We start from the raw sequence: 14,776 nt of genomic DNA on the forward strand, positions 1-14,776 counted from the left end.
ATGTCTACTATTTTGTTCATAATATTAACTCATGCATTGCAAGAATGTAATGCTTTTCATGTATTTTTGTGATATGTAATACTAACTTATATAATTATGTGTTTCTTCTTTTTATACAGATGAATAGCACCATCTATTAGTGTAATGTACTTTACTAATTATTTCTTACTGTGTTGTTGAAGAAAGTTACAGTCTCAAGGTACACATTGAGGCAGATAGCGATACACCTACTGAGACATATAAACACACACTGATACAGTAACTCACATACCCAGTCACACACCAGAACATGCACACTCACCCATACAGTCACTAACACATCTACTCACTCACCTATACAGCTACTCACATATGCTCTCACTCACCCATAAAGTCACTCACACACCTATTCACTCACCCAAAGGTATTCCTGTTTTTTGTCAGGATGATGGACAATTTACAAAATGTTCCCAAGTGCATTTACAGGAGATTTTAACTATGCATACTTGATGCTGAACAATAGGAGGACATCTCCACCAAACAAAGAATCACTGACTTTATATAGTTAGGAGTACGTTCTCTTGCTTCATAAAAATTCATCTCTTTTTAGTCTCATTGTCTTCTCAATAGGAGGATTCATGTTACTGTAGAATTTTGGATAAAGATGCATGATGAACAATCACATTACCAAAGCATACACAATGTCACTGGCGACATTTCCTCGAGGTCCATTACACACCTATACTTTAGAATATGCACTAGACATTTTCCCAACGAGGTAGCATTCTAGTTGGGTAGACATTTTGGCATAACTGTGGACTCTTGTTGGATAAAGGGACAGTAAGGTTCTGTTCTGATCCATTCACTCAAACAGCTACTGACACACTGAATCAGACACTCAGACACCCACTCACACAGCTATTCAGCCCCTCTCATATGCACTTGCAGACTCACACAGCCATTCACACATCCATACAGTCACTCAGTTCAGTTCAGTTTATTTCACGTTTATTAGGACCATTGGTCCACAAACAATACATATCGATACAAATTCATCTAAAAAACATTTCATTAACACACATAAATACATCCTAAAAACATATTTAATCTAAAAACCCACTATTACCTGAATTGTGGATAGCTATTTGTTAAAACTCGTTAAAAAGATATAAAAATGCCTTCATTTTTTGCACATATTTCCCCAGTCACTCACACACCCACAAAACCACTCACACACTCACTCACAGACCCATACAGCCACTAACACACCCATTCACTGACATATACAGCCACTCACACACACATTCTGAAAGATTATAGATTAAAGTTAGGAAATTTCATTTTTTTTTTAAACTTAGACTTAGTCCAAAAGACTACCACCCCCCACCCCTCCCCCCCACGTCATCAAGATCTTCCAGGTTAGAGCCTAACTCTGGCAGACTCCCAAAGTCAGATAGACACAAGAAGGCCTTGGGAGGCTCTAGTAAAACAGATACTGATGCCAGCGACTCGGGTTGGAGCTGCTACCGAATCAAGCTGCATGGACCAGGCTTTTTGATCTTGGACTCCTCCCAGCCAGGATCTGCAAAGTCCCTGCTCCCTTAGGACTGATGTTTTGGGAGTCGCTCAATACCTTAGACTCGGTACAAGCTATAGCAGGTACCTGCCCTGATAGTGTGCTCAGATGTCTCGAGCTGGCAGTAACTATGCCAGTGGCAGCCACCGTCAAGGTCTCCGTAGGCTCTCCCTGTATGCAGACTTCCTGTCTCCCTCTGATAGACTAGAGTCATGGTTTCAGGAGGGCAATATACTGGTCCAGGATCTTCTGGGAGGAAGAGGCAGAGACTGTAGTGGAAGTAGCGGCAGGTGGGGGACCTGCTGACCAAGCCTCCCCTGAGTGCAACACACCTTCAGGGGCACACTCCGATCTGCCCCTGGTGGGTCAAGAAGGAAATTCTGGTCCGCCTTCACTTGGAATGGTCACTTCAGTTCCAGTGACATAGCTCCTCCACTTAGCCATGCTGGCATTCCCCTTGGCACGCTGTTTTTTTTTTCTTACCACAATCTGTAAGGTACCTGTGTTCAGAGAGCCCCCCCTCCGGCAGTCATTTTCTGAGGCATCCATGGTAGAAAGGAAGGGTGAGATGGCCGCAGGAAGAATGCATTAAGTAGAGAGCCCCACCAGCAAGCTGACAGCCTGTCCACCCTGGTGACGCTGAGACTGAAGCTGCTCAGCAAGGGCCAATGGGACAGCAAAAAATGCTACAGATTTATTGGGAATTGCCAGAGTCTTTGAAGCCACCTCTCCCATTTGCAACAAAGTAGAGCAATTAAGTTACTACAGTTGCTACAGGTACCATTAGTAAGCAGTCCCCGCTCTTTGGTAAGCCCAAAAGACTGTTGAGGTCAGAGCCTTAACTCAGAAGAAAACAGCCACCGGTACCTGAGAATATCAGTTCTGCGTTAGTTCCGGGATAGAAAAAGAAAAGACCACTCTCCGTACCAGCTCCCTCTGTTGCACCCAGCTGAGAAGAATCTCTGGGACTGCCAAGCACGCCACAGCCAAGTGAGCCAGGGTCTACCCCATACCGAGGCATTGATGGGAAGACAGATGGTGGCTATGCCACAGCAAGCCATGGGTCAATCCAGCTGAAGCCAAGCCTGCTTCAAAATCTGGGACCCCAAGCAGATTATGGCCCAGTCAGCCCATTGGTCACTGGGGCTCATACTTGGCTTTTGACTTGAGGACCCCGGGGGAGAGCTCTGTCACACAGCTAGTGCTGCACTGCTTCATGTGACACTAAAGCTGTTTAGACGATGGTTTAATTCTGAATAAAAGCAGATAGGAGGTGTTGGATTCTATCACCATGGCTTCCCACATCGAGAACTTGATAACTAAAGTGTTTGCTAAGGGTACATTGGAACCAGTGACAGAACCAGAGGATGAACTGCTCTAGGACTCTGATGGCACAGATTTAACCCTAGCAAATCCATTCCCCCGTGTCTCAGCAGGCAGCATTGCCCCAGTTTGGGCCCCAATACAGGGGGATGGTGGGGACTTTGCTTTTTCTCTGCCCGCTCCTCCAGCCATCTTTCGCACCTCCGGTGCTGCATCAGCTTCTCCTATCTTAGCTGCCATTTACAAATATCTATAATAACATAGAAAATGTAAAGCCCCATGGCCCCTAGTCCTCACACGGTAGTGCGAGCCTTCACGGCGTGGTCGCCGCGGTAAACAAGGCCACACTCCCCAGCAACTCGCTTGCAGCGTCTGTCCGGGTAAGGCTAAACACCACACTACAATGTGCTTACAGTCCTTACAGTTGCGGTATTGCCTGCGGGTACCTTGGAGCATATATATATATATATATATATATATATATATATATATATATATATATATATGGCTCGCTCCTCTCCCCAAACCAGGCGCTGCTTCATAGGTGCCTTGCTCCTGCGGTTGAGCCCAGCCGCTTTGTATTTCAACAACGTTTTCTTTCAGGCAAGAAAACACGGAGCCGCAAACACCAGCCGCACTCTTCGATCAGGTTTCCATTAATTTATTCTTAAATCCATTTTCAAATTTGGCACAGACATAACCAACGCGTTTCGATAGCCTCCGCTATCTTGATCAAGATAGCGGAGGCTACCGAAACGCGTTGGTTATGTCTGTGCCAAATTTGAAAATGGATTTAAGAATAAATTATTGGAAACCTGATCGAAGTGTGCGGCTGGTGTTTGCGGCTCCGTATTTTCTTGCCTGAAAGAAAACGTTGTTGAAACACATATATATATATATATATATATATATATATATATATATATATATATATATATATATATATATATATATATATATATATATATTTTTTTTTTTTTTCAGTCAATTGCAGGCACTCCAGATGGACGCCCTTCATCTGCGGCGAGTGTTTGATAGAAGCTGCTTGCACTGTAGGCGCACATCTGTGTCGCCGCAGATGAAGGGAAGCCATTCCCGAAACGCGTCCGGCGTTTTATGGAAATTGGAGGGATTTTGCTGTCTTTACTTGTGCTGGCAGGCTACCAATAAATCCTGAAGTAATTTGCTCCGTGTTGGTCTTCCTCACTTGGAGTGCCTGCAATTGACTGAATTTTTGCGGCCGGCTTCGGTCGCGAGGGAGACTCACCGCATCAAATGCAGGTCCTGTCCTTATGCTGATGGTGTTTGGGCGAACAGGAATGGAGTGTGAGCGGGTGTTCATGCGGGATGAGGCCCGTTGACCAGGATGGTGACCACAGAGCGGGGCACAGGTCATCAGCAAGTTTTCCCCTCTACCCACGGGGGAAAGAACTTTGTTTAATTTGGACTACTTGCACACCCACTGGGGGAATACTACACGCGCACTACAAGAGCCAGGAGGCTTTGCATCAAGCCACGCCCGGGAGGCAGGCTTTTAACACAGGTGCGCGCCTACGTTGCAAGCAGCTTCTATCAAACACTCGCCGCAGATGAAGGGAAGCCATTCCCGAAACGCGTCTGGCGTTTTATGAAAATTGGAGGGATTTTGCTGTCTATATATATATATATATATATATATATATATATATATATCCAAGAGAACTCCTCCACAAGAAAGAGCGAAAGGCCACAACTGGGGACAAGGTTGGAGGCATTTATTTTCACAGGTTACAGGCGAATGCATTTCGGCAATTGATTGCCTTCCTCAGCGCCACAAGTGTCTTGGAACCCTCCATCTTACGCCAAATGATTGTTCTGCTACCTTCTATAGCCAGTTGGCTGAAGCTCCGCCCCCGAGTTGCTGACCGCACCTGTTGTCGATCCGGGGGTAGTCCAGAACTGCAAATCCCAGAATGCAAAGCCTTGCATCCAGGTAAGTGGTGGAGTGAAGTGCAGACCCAAGAGTCAGACGGAGAAGCAGAATTGCGCAGATTGTACCCAGGCCCACTTGTAGTGAAAACAAAAATGTCTCCTTGTCCCCCCAAACCGCTTCAGCTGCGATGTCCAAGTCTAATACTCCGCGGGGGCAACGGCACAATGCACGCCGCCCAATGCCAGGATAATATCCTGACAACCGCTTCTTCTCTCTTTGCACACAGTGGCGGGCCCGGACAAATCCAATACCTTGGAGAAACAACAATGCCGGAGCGTTGCCAGAGTGTGTCCGGGCCACTTGATGAAGCGTGGACCTCCGTACTGCGCCTCTGACACGCGCAGACAAAATCCAGGAGAACTCCTCCACAAGAAAGAGCAAAGGCCACAACTGGGGACAAGGTTGGAGGCATTTATTTTCACAGGTTACAGGCGAATGCATTTCGGCAATTGATTGCCTTCCTCAGAGCCACAAGTGCCTTGGAACCCTCCATCTTATGCCAAATGATTGTTCTGCTACCTTCTATAGTCAGTTGGCTGAAGCTCCACCCCCGATGTTGCTGACCCCACCTGTTGTCGAGCCGGGCGTAGTCCAGAACTGCAAATCCCAGAATGCAAAGCCTTGCATCCAGGTAAGTGGTGGAGTGAAGTGCAGACCTAAGGGTCGGACGGAGAAGCAGAATTGCGCAGATTGTACCCAGTCTCACTGGTAGTGAAAACAAAAATGTCTCCTTGTGCCCCAAACCGCTTCAGCCGTGATGTCCAAGTCTAATACTCCGCGGGGGCAATGGCCAATGCACGCCGCCCAATGCCAGGATAATATCCTGACAACCGCTTCTTCTCTCTTTGCACACCGTGGCGGGCCCGGACAAATCCAATACCTTGGAGAAACAACAATGCCGGAACGTTGCCAGGGTGTGTCCGGGCCACTTGATGAAGCGTGGGCCTCCGTACTGCGCCTCTGACACGCGCAGACAAAATCCAAGAGAACTCCTCCACAAGAAAGACCGAAGGCCACAACTGGGGTCAAGGTTGGAGGCATTTATTTTCACAGGTTACAGGCGAATGCATTTCGGCAATTGATTGCCTTCCTCAGCGCCACAAGTGTCTTAGAACCCTCCATCTTACGCCAAATGATTCTTCTGCTACCTTCTATAGCCAGTTGGCTGAAGCTCCGCCCCCGATGTTGCTGACCCCACCTGTTGTCGAGCCGGGCGTAGTCCAGAACTGCAAATCCCAGAATGCAAAGCCTTGCATCCAGGTAAGTGGTGGAGTGCAGTGCAGACCCAAGGGTCAGACGGAGAAACAGAATTGAGCAGATTGTACCCAGTCTCACTTGTAGTGAAAACAAAAATGTCTCCTTGTGCGCCCAAACCACTTCAGCCACGATGTCCAAGTCTAATACTCCGTGGGGGCAACGGCACAATGCACGCCATCCAATGCCAGGATAATATCCTGACAACCGCTTCTTCTCTCTTTGAACACCGTGGCGGGCCTGGACAAATCCAATACCTTGGAGAAACAACAATGCCGGAGCGTTGCCAGAGTGTGTCCGGGCCACTTGATGAAGCGTGGGCCTACACAAGAAAGAGCGAAGGCCACAACTGGGGACAAGGTTGGAGGCATTTCTTTTCACAGGTTACAGGCGAATGCATTTCGGCAATTGATTGCCTTCCTCAGCGCCACAAGTGTCTTGGAACCCTCCATCTTACGCCAAATGATTGTTCTGCTACCTTCTATCTCCAGATAGGAAAAAGGTCGAGCCACACCGATCAGGTACTTCAATAAAGTTTTTATGTTTCGGGAGCACAGGCTCTTGGTCACATGACCAGGGTCCCGAATCACGAGCACAAATAATGGCATTTTCATAGAAATGAAAGTCAGACTCTGGGTTTACAACATCACCCAGAGTCCGTGAAATAAATAAATCATAAGTCAATATTGTTAGATTAAACAATAAATGAACATATATGCTTACTAAGCTTTATAATCAATTGTGGTGAAATGTTGAAACACAGTAACTGTATTATACCATGTGTTTACTTAACGCTGTGTTTCAACATGTCTTTGGCAAAATCGTGGGTTTAGTGCCCTCTGATCACCTGATAACACATATATTTGTATATATGGGTATTACCCTGGATAGAACTCATATGTAGTTTCAATATTATCTAGTGGCTAAAAAGGATCTAAAGTGGACTCTAGTTACCAACATAGAAAGATGTTGCTAATAATTGTGTCATTGGGTATAGTACCCTTGCTAGTAATGCATGACATACAGTTCGTGCACAATGTATAGATTCCACTTGGTACTCATACAGTGTTATCGCAGTCTAGGATAGTTCATTAAAAAAATCAAAGGAGAGTGCAATCTGTTTCACCAAAATTACCCAACTCCGTGCTCATAACTCTTATCAGTAGTGTGTGACTCAGTTTCTTGTTCTCATAACTTCTACCGTTGATGTGTGACTCATTTATTCCATCAAAAGTGAAAGAATCTGATAAGAGAAAGAGAAAAAGAGACAACCAAGGTTAGTTGGAAAGAATATATGCAGATGTTATGGCCCATGGTGGTGTGCAGCCTCGAACCCTGCCTTGAGACGCTCTTGTTACAGAGGAAACTACAGTTCCCATGGTCCTCGGAGATCAGCGCGACGCACCATCTGATGACGTCATACGCGGAAGCTTCAAGACGGAGCCATGGACGATCGCACCTCGCCGTTTATTCTGCCTGTTTCTAACGAAGACACAGTAGGGGTGTTTTGCACCAAGTTCCTGAGTATCCTTTTCGTGAGCCTCGGCTCGTCAGCTGTCCAGTTCTTTGTGTGTTCCCGTTAGAGCCTCCTCGAGCGGGAGTGTTTACTGTGTGTTGTGAGTCTCATTGTTCTGAAAGGCTCCATTTCCCGCGGTATTGAGGAGGAGCTTTATTTGCTGATTTCTTGTGTCGGAAATATCTCTGGACTCTCCGTATTCAAGAGATACATTGACTTTGAATATTAGGCTCCCGGAACGGGGCCTCGGATTGTATGCCAATTTCTATGCTTCTTTGCCTGCACAATAGAGACATGATTTCCAAGCCCTGGGGGTCTCGTTGCATTGACTTGGGCAATAACTCTCTGGAGTAAGAGAGATACTTCTTCCTTTCTTGAAGGAGTTTCCTTCGGTACAGTGGGACAGTACAGTTCGGGACATAATGTCTATCTGATGTTTATCTTTTAGTTTTGCTGAAGAAGTATTCAGCATTCATTTGTATGAGTCCCTATGTATTGTCAGTAGGTATTTCTATATCGGATTGTTCTAAACCCATCATACACAGTACCATTTCTCCAGGTGAAGCTAACCAGGAGTTCGTATCCTTTGTGGGATCTGTGACTAATGATTGTGTTATCTCTGGGTTTTCTTACAACAGGGGTTTATGTGCTTCGCCTGGCAGGCTTTCCCATTTGCCCTCTGTTGAAGCCTTATCTGTTATTACAGTTGGTACGTGTTTCCTTTACGGGAGTGATATTATGTTATGTACCAGTGATCTGATGAATAACATGTGGTTCTTTGCTTTCTAGATTTTTACACATGTTCTACATTCCGATTGCCAGGCAAAGCAAACCTTTTTCATTCCTACAGGTATCGATATATGAGTCTATCTATCTAGTGTATTGCACAGTTTAATGTATCTGGATATGGTGTTTCCATTGTATGTGCTTGACTCATAGTGCCTTGTTCTCGTTACAGCTTCCTCTCCCCGCCGTCCCCATCCTAACCTGCCTTTTATCCCTCGCTTGACCACCCCTTCGGATCTGTGTTTATTCAGACTTAGGGGCTGTCGAGAGGTGGAACCCCTAGAGCATCGTACGATTCTGAGGACCCAAGGACCTGACAGAATAAACGGCCCAAGAATTTTAGTCCTCCCGATCGTACGATACAATGTCCACCATAGATGATGTTATGGCTGCTCTGGCACTGGTGCAGTCTGAGTTGCAGGCTTCTAGAGCAGAAACAGCTACGTTACAGGCACAGGTGGACAGGGTGAGTCGCAATCCCTTTGATGCTGGCACCACACCGACTTCTTCCCTGGTGGTGGAAGTACCAGCTCCAATACCCCTAGCCCCCCCAGATAGGTTCTATGGAGATAGCAGCAAGGTGCAAGTTTTTCTTACGCAGGTTTCATTACACTTCTCCTGCAAGCCTAAGATCTTCAACACGAATCATGCCAGGGTGGCTTTCCTTATTTCCTACTTAGCCGGTGATGCAGCTCAATGGGCAGTGCCTTTAGTTAAAAGTGATGATGCCATATTGAGGGATTGGGAGGCTTTTCTTCTGGAGTTTGAGAAAACATTCAATCGTAGATCAGCTACCCTGTCAGCAGATAGGGACTTGCTAGAATTAAAACAGGGGAAACAGAGATTTGATTGCGTATCTCAATGATTTCCGAAGGCTCATAGCAGAAACAGAGTGGCCGGAGGAGAAACGACATGCCATCTTTTACAAGGGCCTGAAGGAGGAGATGAAGGACATATTGGCACAGATAGATCCTCAACCCCGCACATGTGAGGATATGATTAGTCTGGTTCTGAGATTGGATCATCGCCTCAGTGACAGGAAGGGAGAAACGCGGCGGAAGGAAAGGCTACCACCACGTTACGAACATTCCAGAGCCACGGAGGGTAATGCTACAGCTAAAGTGGAACCCATGGAAATAGGGGCAGTAAGGTCCCCCTTAACTACAGAGGAAAGAGAATATAGAAGAAAGAAAGGACTGTGTTTATATTGCGGCAGGAAGGGGCATTTTATCAGGGAATGCCCTTCGAGAACAAGACCCAAATACGAATACAAGAAGGTATCGGTGGTTGCTTCAGACCAGGGGTCGGGAAACGAGAAGGCTTGAAGGCGGACGAAGGGATCCCTTCAAGTAAGTTGTTCATCCCTTCTTTGGACGGTGATGTGATCAAGGAAGGTCTGCATTTTTTTGTTGAGATCAGGTTGGAAATACGCAATGAGTGGTTGATGCTACGAGCGATGTTGGATTCAGGAGCTACGGGTTGCTTTATGGACGAGACCAAGGCTATAGACTTAGGTATTGTACTATTGGAAAAGGAGACACCCAAAGCTGTTTTTGCAGTGGATGGTAGAAAGCTGGATTCGGGACCTATCAGGTTACAAACTGGGGATCTCAGTATGTCCATGGGTATGGAACATCACGAAAGGGTGAGCTTTAACATCATTCAGGCGCCTCAGTATGGAGTAATCCTGGGACTGCCATGGTTACGAAAACACAACCCCACGGTGGATTGGGAAGGGCAGACCATGCTATTCACATCGGAGTATTGTCAACAGAATTGCTTCCCTTTAAGGCATAGTCCAGCTTCTGGTCTAGCTTGTATACATCATATAGCCACTGCAGCAGAACAAGACGTGGAACTCCCATTTGAGTATCAGGGCATGGCGGAAGTCTTTAGTGAGGCTATGGCTGAGGTGTTACCACCACACCGACCTTATGATTGTCAAATCGACCTGATTCCAGGGGCAAGAATACCAGCAGGACGAGTTTATGCGCTTACAGAGCCAGAAACGGCACATCTTAGGTCCTATCTTGATAAGCTGTTGGAGCTCGGATTTATCAGAGAATCGAAGTCCCCTGCTGCCTCCCCGTTGTTCTTTATTCCCAAGGCTAACGGAGAACTTCGTGCTTGTGCGGATTACAGGGCCTTGAATGCCATCACGATAAAAAATGGGTATCCTCTCCCCCTCATTAATGTGCTGCTGGAGCAGGTGAAGAAGGCAGTGATATTCACACGGCTGGATCTTAAGGGAGCATACCACTTAGTCAGAATGCGACCAGGGGACGAGTGGAAGACTGCCATCAAGACCCGTTTCGGGCTCTACGAGTACCTAGTGATGCCCTTCGGGTTATGCAATGCGCCTGCCGCTTTCCAATTTTTCCTGGACGATGTGCTCAAGGACTATTTGGAGCGCTTTGTCGTGGTATATATAGACGACATTCTGGTCTATTCGTCTACCAAGGAAGAACATGCGGAGCATGTAAAGACCGTCCTGCGTACATTACTGGAACATAGTCTTTACAGCAAACTCAGCAAATGTGAGTTTAACTCTACCTCTGTGGAATTCCTAGGGGTGATGCTCACTCCGAGAGGACAGGAAATGTCAGAAAGAAAGATCTTGGCAGTTAAGAAATGGCCAACACCCAAAACAGTGAGGGATATCCAGTGTTTTATTGGGTTTGCGAATTTTTATCGCAGGTTTATCGTGAATTTTTCCGCTATGGCCACCCCAATCACAAAGCTCTTGAAAAAGAAGGTACCTTTCGTATGGACGGAAGAAGCTCAAAGAAGCTTTGAAAATCTGAAGAATGCCTTTGTTTCAGCACCCATCCTGGTACATGCGGATTCCGACAAGCCTTACATAGTGGAAGCCGATGCTTCGGATTCCGCGGTAGGAGCAGTCTTATCTCAACGCCACGCTGACACAGGCCAATTGCATCCAGTGGCCTATCTCTCACGTAAACTGAATCAGGCTGAACAGAATTATGTGATTTCAGAAAAAGAACTGCTGGCTATAAGAACCGCTTTTTTAGAATGGAGACATCACCTTATGGGGGCTCGGCACACAGTAACAGTATATACAGGTCACCGGAACCTGCAATACATGGCCACGGCCCGCCATTTAACACCCAGGCAGATCCGTTGGATGATGTTCTTCGCTGAATTTGATTTCATCGTAACCTACCGGCCCGGCAAGGACAACCAAAAGGCAGATGTTTTATCTAGGCAGTCCACTAAGACAGACCCCATGGAAGTACGTGAAGAATCCATTATCAGCCCAGAGAAGGTTATCGGCGTAACATGTACTCAAGCATTTCTGCGTAGTGTCGCTAGGAATGTGTTGCAGGATGGGTGGAAGAAATGGTTAACAGAAAACAACGAGTGGAAGATGGTTCAGGGACTCCCTATGCGGCAGAAACAACTTTTGTTACCCATCCTGGCGCTAAGGAAGCAAGCTTTCCAGTGGTGTCATAGCGCACCGCGTGCAGGACATAACGGAACCGGTAAAACACTCGAAAGATTATTGAGACAGTTTTGGTGGCCAAATATAAGAAAGGATGTTGCTGCTTGGATAGCCGAATGTGCTGTTTGTAGTCAAATGAAGGCACTACATACCAAACAAACCAGATTTTTACAGCCTCTTCCTACGCCTGAAGTGCCCTGGGAGAACATTTCTATGGATTTCGTGGTAGGCATGCCTGTTGACCAGGGTTGTTCAGCCATCCTGGTAGTGGTGGACTATTTAACGAAGATGGCTCATTTCATTGCATGCAAGCAGGTTCCTTCTGCTAGTTCGTTAGCTCATTTAATCCTATCACACATAGTAAGGCTACATGGACTACCCAGAGTGATAGTTTCAGACCGGGGCAGTCAATTCACAGCAAGATTCTGGAAGACCTGGTGTAAGGCCCTGGGAATAACATCTAACACTTCCACTAGTTTCCATCCCCAAACTGACGGGCAGACCGAAAGGGTTAATCAAACTCTAAAGCAGTATTTACGATGCTATGTGGATGTCACTAAGGAAGATTGGGTAGACAGATTATGGTTAGCTGAAATAGATTACAATAGCTCAGTACATGGTTCCACTAAACATGCCCCATTTTACAGTACATATGGTTTTCATCCCAATTTCACCCCTTCCTACATCCTGCATCAGCAACACCAGTTCCCGAGGTTCAGGAAAGAGTACAGACTATTCAGGAGACCTGGCAGAAAGTCAAGGGGTATTTGAGGCACGCCAAAACGATGTACAAGGCCTATGTTGACAAGCAAAGACAATCTGGTCCTGTGTATAAAAAGGGGAATTACGTTTGGCTATCAACTAAGAACATACGCTTCAAACGTTATAGTATCTTCAATCCTAAATACATAGGTCCTTACAAGGTTGTTAAACTTATCAATCCTGTGGTGGTCAAGTTGGCTCTTCCGTCATCGTTACGGATACACCCTGCCTTTCACGTGTCGCTGGTCAAACCCACACGGGCGGTTAAAAGAATCAGCCCTGCAACAGTCGCAGTAGACGGTGATGAAGAACATGAGGTGAGAGGGATTGTGGATTCCAAAATATACCGCACCAGATTGTGGTATTTGGTGGCATGGAAGGGGTATGGCAATGAGGAAAATTCGTGGGAACCGGCAGCGGTTGTCCATGCTCCTAAATACGTAAAACAATTCCACAAACGGTTTCCATTTAAGCCTTGTCTCTGTCAGTGTTCTTCGGGGGAGGGATGTACTGTTATGGCCCATGGAGGTGTGCAGCCTCGAACACTGCCTTGAGACGCTTTTGTTACAGAGGAAACTACAGTTCCCATGGTCCTCGGAGATCAGCGCGACGCACCATCTGATGACGTCATACGCGGAAGCTTCAAGACGGAGCCATGGACGATCGCACCTCGCCGTTTATTCTGCCTGTTTCTAACGAGGACACGGTAGGGGTGTTTTGCACCAAGATCCCGAGTATCCTTTTCGTGAGCCTCGGCTCGTCAGCTGTCCAGTTCTTTGTGTGTTCCCGTTAGAGCCTCCTCGAGCGGGAGTGTTTACTGTGTGTTGTGAGTCTCATTGTTCTGAAAGGCTCCATTTCCCGCTGTATTGAGGAGGAGCTTTATTTGCTGATTTCTTGTGTCGGAAATATCTCTGGACTCTCCGTATTCAAGAGATACATTGACTTTGAATATTAGGCTCCCGGAACGGGGCCTCGGATTGTATGCCAATTTCTATGCTTCTTTGCCTGCACAATAGAGACACGATTTTCAAGCCCTGGGGGTCTCGTTGCATTGACTTGGGCAATAACTCTCTGGAGTAAGAGAGATACTTCTTCCTTTCTTGAAGGAGTTTCCTTCGGTACATTGGGACAGTACAGTTCGGGACATAATGTCTATCTGATGTTTATCTTTTAGTTTTGCTGAAGAAGTATTCAGCATTCATTTGTATGAGTCCCTATGTATTGTCAGTAGGTATTTCTATATCGGATTGTTCTAAACCCATCATACACAGTACCATTTCTCCAGGTGAAGCTAACCAGGAGTTCGTATCCTTTGTGGGATCTGTGACTAATGATTGTGTTATCTCTGGGTTTTCTTACAACAGGGGTTTATGTGCTTCGCCTGGCAGGCTTTCCCATTTGCCCTCTGTTGAAGCCTTATCTGTTATTACAGTTGGTACGTGTTTCCTTTACGGGAGTGATATTATGTTATGTACCAGTGATCTGATGAATAACATGTGGTTCTTTGCTTTCTAGATTTTTACACATGTTCTACATTCCGATTGCCAGGCAAAGCAAACCTTTTTCATTCCTACAGGTATTGATATATGAGTCTATCTATCTAGTGTGTTGCACAGTTTAATGTATCTGGATATGGTGTTTCCATTGTATGTGCTTGACTCATAGTGCCTTGTTCTCGTTACAGCTTCCTCTCCCCGCCGTCCCCATCCTACCCTGCCTTTTATCCCTCGCTTGACCACCCCCTCGGATCTGTGTTTATTCAGACCTAGGGGCTGTCGAGAGGTGGAACCCCTAGAGCATCGTACGATTCTGAGGACCCAAGGACCTGACAGAAGAACAAGTTGTGCATTCTTCAAGTGCTGGTCAATAACATCCTATAGATCCTATAGATAGCTCGTAAATTGTCGGCTATATCACAATATTTAAATGGTCTTATCTTATCAGCTCAGTCCAGTTTTGGCGATCAGTACCTATTTAAAAGGCAGCCCACCACATTCACATACATAAAAAAAGGGGGAAGGGGTTATTCTAAAAAGGGGGTTTGGTTACTTTAAAACAATTCGGAACCGGATTTCCTAACAGGTAGCGGGAGGCAAACAAATCATTTAGTTTGACTACAAATGTATATACATTTCTTCATCGATA

The sequence above is a fragment of the Lissotriton helveticus genome, chromosome 10 (assembly GCF_964261635.1).
Source record: "Lissotriton helveticus chromosome 10, aLisHel1.1, whole genome shotgun sequence".
Taxonomy (NCBI): domain Eukaryota; kingdom Metazoa; phylum Chordata; class Amphibia; order Caudata; family Salamandridae; genus Lissotriton; species Lissotriton helveticus.